The following is a 10,909-nucleotide window of genomic DNA, read 5'->3' on the forward strand; positions in this document are numbered from 1 at the left end:
TGGCCTCGCCTACTGATGCTACCCTCTCAAGGCAGCGTCGCAAGCGGTGTGAGAGAGGACAGAAGCGCGGAGGTATACGAGCTAGGCTAAGGGCTAACCCCACAAGACCGGCTCTTCCAACACTCATGCTCTCAAACGTTCGCTCTCTGGAAAACAAGCTGGACTTAATTCAACTCAGTCGGTCTACACAGCATCAGGCAAGGGATTGTTGTGTGTTTGTTTTCACTGAAACATGGCTAAACGACAACATCCCGGACTCCGAGCGGATAGAGATTCATCACTATCTGGTAAGACACGCGGAGGTGGCTTGTGTGTGTATATCAACAAAGACTGGTGTAACAATGCTGCGGTATTATCAAAACACTGTTCATCGCTGGTGGAGTTTATGGTTGTGAAGTGTTGACTGTTCTATCTGCCGCGGGAGTTCACGGCCATTGTTATTGACGCGGTTTACATTCCCCCGTGTGCAACGCTAAGGACGCGCTTCGTGAACTTTATAGCGCCATCAGTGAACAACAAACAAATAACCCTGACGGCTCTTTCATCATAGCCAGTGACTTCAACCACGCAAACTTAAAGACAGTTTTATCAAAGTTCTACCAACATGTGAACTTTGCAACAAGGGGAAACAACACACTGGATTTAGTTTACACAACAGTAAAGAACTCTTACAAGGCTGTACCCCGCCCCCACCTCGGGTACTCGGACCACATCACTGTTATGCTAATCCCAACATATAGACCACTTCTCAAACTCACCAAACCGGTTCAAAAGCAGATCACAGTATGGCCAGACAATGCCACCTCAGCACTACAGGACTGCTTTCAGTGCACAGACTGGAACATGTTTAAAGAGGCAGCCACCTACAACAACCACACAGACCTGCATGAGTACACTGAAACTGTGACTGCTTACATCAAAAAGTGCACTGATGATGTGACAGTCACCAAGACCATCACCACATGTGCAAAAGAGAAACACATCCCTCCCCGATGCACTCAACCACTTTTATTCACGGTTTGAAATGCAGAATGACACACCTGCACAAAAACTGCCCACACCTCGCAAAGACCGGGCGCTCTGTCTGTCTCCAGCCGACGTAAAGAAGACCTTATCTAGGATTATCCCACGCAAGGCTGTGGGTCCTGACAACATACCTGGCCGTGTTCTGAGAGACTGTGCTGCACAGCTGACAGATGTGCTTACAGATCAGTGGCGGCTGCTGGTCTTTCAAAGAGGGGAAGCTCATTTTCGGCCTACATCATAAAAATTGTCCATTTATTTATACGTAAATTCTGCCATCGTGTGCAGTTTGCTAGCTGGCTAGTTCACCGCCTGGCCTACTGTATGAATGAATGAATGAACAAACGATCTAAAAAAAAAATTAAACTCGACGGAGGAAATGTGGGAATTAGGTTAAACTGAAACAAGGAATGTGGTGTATAATTGTGTGAAACGTATAATGAAAATTGGCCAGCAATTTCGCCAAGCAAATATCAAGAAATAGGTTGCAGCAGTTTGTCTTTTGACTACACTTGCAAAGTCCACTATGGGACTGAGCTGGAATCAGTGTTGCCAACTTCTTTCGATGGAAAGTAGCTAAAGCCAGTTTGAAAAGTCGCTAAATGTCGCCAGATGACGTCATGCGCTAATTAACATATTAATTACGTCATCACGTCATATTGCCTTTTACATTTGTTTGTCTCTCTGTGCTCATACTGTATTTTAATGCAGCCAAATTCTCAATAAAACTGTTCTCCTTTATATATTTTACTGTTTATGTTGTCAGTCAACGGGATAAATATGAAATAGTGACTGAAACGCAGCCCTTTAAGAATACATAACCAGCTCTCCCTCCCAAGAAGTTAGTCTGCACAAAAATCCTAATTTATAATCGAGCCGTCGTCTGATGAAATCAAATAATACACACAAGATAAGACAAGACAATTCCTGTGCTGTGATTTCGGCTATATTTGCATGTAAAATTAGAGAAGCAACATAATATCTATTTGAACTGAACGCGCTGCTCCTCTCAGCCACTCACTGAACAGAGAAAGAGGTGCGTGCGTGCTCACCTCGCGCCGTAGCGGCAGTACCAGCGATCACAGAGACTCGCTAAGGTTTGTCAAAGAAGTCGCTAGATTTGTCGCTAGTCACTTTTGGGGAAAAAGGTCGCTAGGGTGGTCTGAAAAGTCACTAGGGTGGTCTGAAAAGCAGTGTTGGGGAGTAGTTAACTACAAGTAGCGACGCTACTAACTTAACTACATTTTTCAGTAGCTTGGCAGTAGCTCAGTTGCTTTTTAAACAGTGTAGCTTTTCCAGTAGCTAACTACTTTTTGCAAAAGCTACATTGCGTTTTGTCGAGCCTGCGCGAATCAGCGCGATGCAAGGATATTCTTCTTGTTAGATTACAAACTCATTTTTTGCCATTACCGCCACCTGTTGTTTAATCACGCATCTTGCGGCTAACGGTTCACTGACGTACAGAAGTGGGTTGACACACCCATATTATCCATGATGGAGCAAGACGTGGCGGCAGATTTGGAGGATGGAGAAACAACTAACGTTAATTACCCATGGCCTTATTTGTCCAAGTTCATGTCTCTCAAAGAAACGACAAGGAAAGGTTACAGTTTTTGTAACAGTCTGAGATATTTGAGTGTTGTGTGTAATAAAACCATAATTAAACAGAAATCATAATTGTATTGCATTGTTTTAAACACTAAATATTTTACTTAAAACATTCCTCAGACACTTATTCAGTTATTTTATAATATACGTTGTTCAAAAAAATAAAAAGTAGTTTCAATGTAGCTAGCTACTTTTTGATAGTAACTTGTAGTGTAGCTAACTACTTTTCCAAAAGGGTAGCTTGACTGTAGTTTAACTACTTTAACTTACGAGTAGCTTGTAGCTTGTCAAACTACAGTTTCAGAGTAGCTTCCCCAACACTGCTGAAAAGTCGCTAAATTGGCAACACTGGCTCGAATGGCTTCAGCATCAGCGACTTCTTATAGGACACAATCGCTGTCAATCAAAAGGAGATGCAGTCTTTCGACAAACCCTCCAATCATCACGCAGAAGCCCGGAGTCCAGCCCCGCCCACTCCTCCATTCACCCCCAGAGACGCTGAGCGTCCGGGGGCGGGACATAATCGCAGCATTTATCCAATGACCGTCTAGTTTTGAAGCACTGAAAAAAACTGTTCAAAGCAGCTCCATAGAAGTCAATGGACGCTGGGCTTCAACAGGCAAATACACTGATGCTACGGGAATATATGAGAAGGAAATCGAGTTACCTGCTATATGTAGCTGATTCTGAACGAACTCGTCTTCGAGATGAACGTGTTCTAACGCATTTTTAATCAATAAAATGTTAACACAATAGTACATGTTTGACCATTAATTTTTTGACATTATAGGGGAAGCTGAGCTTCCCTTGCAGTCTTAAAGAAATCGCCACTGTTACAGATATCTTCAACACCTCGCTGAGCCAGGCAGTCGTCCCCACATGTCTCAAATCCACAACAATCATACCGTACCAAAGAAATCACCTGTGTCCTGTCTAAACGACTATCGTCCCATAGCACTGACTCCAATCATGATGAAGTGCTTTGAGATGCTAGTCATGCACAACATCAAAACCAGCCTCCCCAACACACTCGACCCGGTCCAGTTTGCATACCGTCCAAACCGCTCTACGGACGATGCAATTTCCTCCACCCTCCACCTGGCTCTTACCCACCTAGAAAATAAAGACTCCTATGTTAGAATGCTGTTCATTGACTTCAGCTCAGCATTCAACACAATAATCCGACAACAGCTCATAAATAAACTAAACCTGCTGGGCCTTAACAATTCCCTTTGTAATTGGATCCTGGACTTTCTAACCGGAAGACCTCAGTCCGTGTCGGCCACAACACCTCGTGCACTACCACACTGAGCACAGGTGCCCCACAAGGCTGTGTGCTCAGCTCGTTGCTCTTCACACTGCTGACCCACGACTGCACTGCCAAGTTCAGCTCCAACCACATCATCAAGTTTGCTGATGACACAACAGTGGTAGGTCTCATCAGCAACAATGATGAAACGCACAACAGAGAGGAAGTGGCACAGCTGGCTGAATGGTGTGGCACTAACAATCTGTCCCTCAATGTGGAGAAGACAAAGGAGGTTGTGATGGACTTCAGGAGAAACTCCGTTGACTACCCCCCACTGACCATCGGCAGCTCGACTGTGGAGAGAGTCAGCAGCACTAAATTCCTGGGGGTGCACATCACAGAGGATCTCACCTGGACCACCAACACCATGTCACTCTCCAAAAAGGCACAACAGCGCCTACACTTTCTCTGCCAGCTGAAAAGAGCAAGTCTCCCTCCACCCATCCTCACCACATTCTATAGAGGCACCATTGAGAGTGTGCTGACCAGCTGCATCACTGTCTGGTACGGGAACTGCAGTGCTGCTGACCGCAAGACCCTCCAGCGGACAGTGAACACAGCTGCAAAGATCATCGGTGCCCCTCGCCCCTCCATCCTGGATATTTTTCTTACACAGCATCAGAGCCTGCTCCGCCAGACTGCTCAACAGCTTTTTCCCCCGGGCTGTGAGAGCCCTGAACTCAAATCACCCCCCCCCCCCCCCCCGAAACCCCTACCTCCTGAAACATGGACCACCCCCCCAACCTTACCACACCAAAGAAAATAACTGTATGGAACTTTTTTTGTGCAATTGGAAGTGTGCTAGGTGGTTTGTACAGGTGAGTGGGCCTGTACAAACCACCTGTAGTAACACACTCTCCTCTATGTGCACTAGACACTTTACACACACTGCTGCGTGTACACAATCCCACAAAAGACTCAGCAATACAGGTCCTTCTCAAAAAATTAGCATATTGTGATAAAGTTCATTATTTTCTGTAATGTACTGATAAACATTAGACTTTCATATATTTTAGATTCATTACAACACAACTGAAGTAGTGCAAGCCTTTTATTGTTTTAATATTGATGATTTTGGCATACAGATCATGAAAACCCAATCTCAAAAAATTAGCATATTTCATCCGACCAATAAAAGAATGGCCATTATGTTCATTTATGCACTCAATACTTGGTCGGGAATCCTTTTGCAGAAATGACTGCTTCAATGCGGCGTGGCATGGAGGCAATCAGCCTGTGGCACTGCTGAGGTGTTATGGAGGCCCAGGATGCTTCGATAGCGGCCTTAAGCTCATCCAGAGTGTTGGGTCTTGCGTCTCTCAACTTTCTCTTCACAATATCCCACAGATTCTCTATGGGGTTCAGGTCAGGAGAGTTGGCAGGCCAATTGAGCACAGTAATACCATGGTCAGTAAACCATTTACCAGTGATTTTGGCACTGTGAGCAGGTGCCAGGTCGTGCTGAAAAATGAAATCTTCATCTCCATAAAGCTTTTCAGCAGATGGAAGCATGAAGTGCTCCAAAATCTCCTGATAGCTAGCTGCATTGACCCTGCCCTTGATAAAACACAGTGGACCAACACCAGCATCACTGACTGTGGGTACTTGACACTGGACTTCAGGCATTTTGGCATTTCCCTCTCCCCAGTCTTCCTCCAGACTCTGGCACCTTGATTTCCGAATGACATGCAAAATTTGCTTTCATCTGAAAAAAGTACTTTGGACCACTGAGCAACAGTCCAGTGCCGCTTCTCTGTAGCCCAGGTCAGGCGCTTCTGCCGCTGTTTCTGGTTCAAAAGTGGCTTGACCTGGGGAATGCGGCACCTGTAGCCCATTTCCTGCACACGCCTGTACACGGTGGCTCTGGATGTTTCTACTCCAGACTCAGTCCACTGCTTCCGCAGGTCCCCCAAGGTCTGGAATCGGTCCTTCTCCACAATCTTCCTCAGGGTCCGGTCACCTCTTCTCGTTGTGCTGCGTTTTCTGCCACACTTTTTCCTTCCCACAGACTTCCCACTGAGGTGCCTTGATACAGCACTCTGGGAACAGCCTATTCGTTCAGAAATTTCTTTCTGTGTCTTACCCTCTTGCTTGAGGGTGCCAATGATGGCCTTCTGGACAGCAGTCAGGTCGGCAGTCTTACCCATGATTGCGGTTTTGAGTAATGAACCAGGCTGGGAGTTTTTAAAAGCCTCAGGAATCTTTTGCAGGTGTTTAGAGTTAATTAGTTGATTCAGATGATTAGGTTAATAGCTCGTTTAGAGAACCTTTTCATGATATGCTAATTTTTTGAGATAGGAATTTTGGGTTTTCATGAGCTGTATGCCAAAATCATCAATATTAAAACAATAAAAGGCTTGAACTACTTCAGTTGTGTTGTAATGAATCTAAAATATATGAAAGTCTGTTGTTTATCAGTACATTACAGAAAATAATGAACTTTATCACAATATGCTAATTTTGTGAGAAGGACCTGTATATGTATGTTTACATGCTCATGCACTACAAACCATCCTGCACTGTTCCCCAACCAGCTGCTTGACTCAAAATGTTTCTCCTTGCACATGTACAGTATTTGTGAAGCATTCGTATAGATTTTATTTTTTATAGGGTAAATATTATATATATATATATATATATATATATATATATATATATATATATATATATATATATATATATATATATATATATATATACATACTCACCTAAAGGATTATTAGGAACACCTGTTCAATTTCTCATTAATGCAATTATCTAATCACCCAATCACATGGCAGTTGCTTCAATGCATTTAGGGGTGTGGTCCTGGTCAAGACAATCTCCTGAACTCCAAACTGAATGCCAGAATGGGAAAGAAAGGTGATTTAAGCAATTTTGAGCGTGGCATGGTTGTTGGTGCCAGACGGGCCGGTCTGAGTATTTCACAATCTGCTCAGTTACTGGGATTTTCACGCACAACCATTTCTAGGGTTTACAAAGAATGGTGTGAAAAGGGAAAAACATCCAGTATGCGGCGGTCCTGTGGGCGAAAATGCCTTGTTGATGCTAGAGGTCAGAGGAGAATGGGCCGACTGATTCAAGCTGATAGAAGAGCAACTTTGACTGAAATAACCACTCGTTACAACCGAGGTATGCAGCAAAGCATTTGTGAAGCCACAACACGCACAACCTTGAGGCGGATGGGCTACAACAGCAGAAGACCCCACCGGGTACCACTCATCTCCACTACAAATAGGAAAACGAGGCTACAATTTGCACGAGCTCACCAAAATTGGACGGTTGAAGACTGGAAAAATGTTGCCTGGTCTGATGAGTCTCGATTTCTGTTGAGACATTCAGATGGTAGAGTCAGAATTTGCCGTAAACAGAATGAGAACATGGATCCATCATGCCTTGTTACCACTGTGCAGGCTGGTGGTGGTGGTGTAATGTGTGGGGGATGTTTTCTTGGTACACTTTAGGCCCCTTAGTGCCAATTGGGCATCGTTTAAATGCCACGGCTTACCTGAGCATTGTTTCTGACCATGTCCATCCCTTTATGACCACCATGTACCCATCCTCTGATGGCTACTTCCAGCAGGATAATGCACCATGTCACAAAGCTCGAATCATTTCAAATTGGTTTCTTGAACATGACAATGAGTTCACTGTACTAAAATGGCCCCCACAGTCACCAGATCTCAACCCAATAGAGCATCTTTGGGATGTGGTGGAACGGGAGCTTCGTGCCCTGGATGTGCATCCCACAAATCTCCATCAACTGCAAGATGCTATCCTATCAATATGGGCCAACATTTCTAAAGAATGCTTTCAGCACCTTGTTGAATCAATGCCACGTAGAATTAAGGCAGTTCTGAAGGCAAAAGGGGGTCAAACACAGTATTAGTATGGTGTTCCTAATAATCCTTTAGGTGAGTGTATATTATATATATATATATATATATATATACAGTCATAAATATTGGGACATCGACACAATTCTAACATTTTTGGCTCTATATACCACCACAATGGATTTCAAATGAAATGAACAAGATGTGCTTTAACTGCAGACTGTCAGCTTTAATTTGAGGGTATTTACATCCAAATCAGGTGAACGGTGTAGGAATTACAACAGTTTGCATATGTGCCTCCCACTTGTTAAGGGACCAAAAGTAATGGGACAGAATAATAATGATAAATCAAACTTTCACTTTTTAATACTTGGTTGCAAATCCTTTGCAGTCAATTACAGCCTGAAGTCTGGAACGCATAGACATCACCAGACGCTGGGTTTCATCCCTGGTGATGTTCTGCCAGGCCTCTACTGCAACCGTCTTCAGTTCCTGCTTGTTCTTGGGGCATTTTCCCTTCAGTTTTGTCTTCAGCAAGTGAAATGCATGCTCAATCGGATTCAGGTCAGGTGATTGACTTGGCCATTGCATAACAGTCCACTTATTTCCCTTCAAAAACTCTTTGGTTGCTTTTGCAGTATGCTTTGGGTCATTGTCCATCTGCACTGTGAAGCGCCGTCCAGTGAGTTCTGAAGCATTTGGCTGAATATGAGCAGATAATATTGCCCGAAACACTTCAGAATTCATCCTGCTGCTTTTGTCAGCAGTCACATCATCAATAAATACAAGAGAACCAGTTCCACTGGCAGCCATACATGCCCACGCCATGACACTACCACCACCATGCTTCACTGATGAGGTGGTATGCTTAGGATCATGAGCAGTTCCTTTCCTTCTCCATACTCCTCTCTTCCCATCACTCTGGTACAAGTTGATCTTGGTCTCATCTGTCCATAGGATGTTGTTCCAGAACTGTGAAGGCTTTTTTAGATGTCGTTTGGCAAACTCTAATCTGGCCTTCCTGTTTTTGAGGCTCACCAATGGTTTACATCTTGTGGTGAACCCTCTGTATTCACTCTGGTGAAGTCTTCTCTTGATTGTTGACTTTGACACACATACACCTACCTCCTGGAGAGTGTTCTTGATCTGGTCAACTGTTGTGAAGGGTGTTTTCTTCACCAGGGAAAGAATTCCTCGGTCATCCACCACAGTTGTTTTCCTTGGTCTTCCGGGTCTTTTGGTGTTGCTGAGCTCACCGGTGCGTTCCTTCTTTTTAAGAATGTTCCAAACAGTTGTTTTGGCCACGCCTAATGTTTTTGCTATCTCTCTGATGGGTTGCTTTTGTTTTTTCAGCCTAATGATGGCTTGCTTCACTGATAGTGACCGCTCTTTGGATCTCATCTTGACAGTTGACAGCAACAGATTCCAAATGCAAATAGCACACTTGAAATAAACTCTGGACCTTTTATCTGCTCATTGTAATTGGGATAATGAGGGAATAATACACATTGCCATGGAACAGCTGAGAAGTTAATTGTCCCATTACTTTTGGTCCCTTAACAAGTGGGAGGCACATATGCAAACTGTTGTAATTCCTACACCGTTCACCTGATTTGGATGTAAATACCCTCAAATTAAAGCTGACAGTCTGCAGTTAAAGCACATCTTGTTCGTTTCATTTTAAATCCATTGTGGTGGTGTATAGAGCCAAAAATGTTAGAATTGTGTCAATATCCCAATATTTATGGACCTGACTGTATATATACAGTGGGTACGGAAAGTATTCAGACCCCCTTAAATTTTTCACTCTTTGTTATATTGCACCCATTTGCTAAAATCATTTGTTCATTTTTTTTGTCAGCCACAGTGATCTTTGGGTTCTTCTTTACCTCTCTCACCAAGGCTCTTCTCCCCCGATAGCTCAGTTTGGCCGGAACGGCCAGCTCTAGGAAGGGTTCTGGTCGTCCCAAACGTCATCCATTTAAGGATTATGGAGGCCACTGTGCTCTTGGGAACCTTAGGTACAGCAGAATGTTTTTTTTGTAACCTTGGCCAGATCTGTGCCTTGCCACAATTCTGTCTCTGAGCTCTTCAGGCAGTTCCTTTGACCTCATGATTCTCATTTGCTCTGACATGCTCTGTGAGCTGTAAGGTCTTATATAGACAGGTGTATGGCTTTCCTAATCAAGTCCAGTCAGTATAATCAAACACAACTGGACTCAAATGAAGGTGTAGAACCATCTCAAGGATGATCAGAAGAAATGGACAGCACCTGAGTTAAATATGAGTGTCACAGCAAAGGGTCTGAATACTTAGGACCATGTGATATTTCAGTTTTTCTTTTTTAATAAATCTGCAAAAATGTCAACAATTCTGTTTTTCTGTCAATATGGGGTGCTGTGTGTACATTAATGAGGAAACAAAAATTAACTTAAATGATTTTAGCAAATGGCTGCAATATAACAAAGAGTGAAAAATTTAAGGGGGTCTGAATACTTTCCGTACCCACTGTATATATATATACAGTGAGGTCAATAAGTATTTGATCATTTGATCTGGATTTTTATTTTTAGATTCTGTCTCTCACAGTGGAAATGCACCTATGCTGAAAATTGTAGACCCCTCCATGATTTCTAAGTAAGAGAACTTGCAAAATCACAGGGTGATCAAATACTTATTGACCTCACTGTATATATATATATATATATATATATATATATATATATATATAGTATACTTCTAGTTAAAATCTGTCAGTAGGTTAGTAGTGTATAGGTTTATAGTGTTTTTTACTTCATTGTTGTATGTCTGTATTTATGTAGCACCGTGGTCCTGCGAGGCACAACATTTCGTTCCACTGTATGTCCCCACATGTAGCAGAATGACAATAAAGCTCAACTTGACTTGACTAGAGTGCAAGAGTTAAAGGGTCAAATAAAGATAAACCTGTTTATCCGTTTATCTTATCAATTATAAACCTGTTTTAAAAGAACAGGTTTATTTTTTAAAAACCTTTGAGACGTAAATAGGCTAATTGTCAGTCATGCGGTAATTATTGCGGTGCAAGTTAATTGTAATTTTAATTTAATAATAAAAGTAACTTCATAATAATAGGCCTTAGAAAAATAAGAAT

This window comes from Barbus barbus, assembly GCF_936440315.1.
Source record: "Barbus barbus genome assembly, chromosome: 39".
NCBI lineage: Eukaryota > Metazoa > Chordata > Actinopteri > Cypriniformes > Cyprinidae > Barbus > Barbus barbus.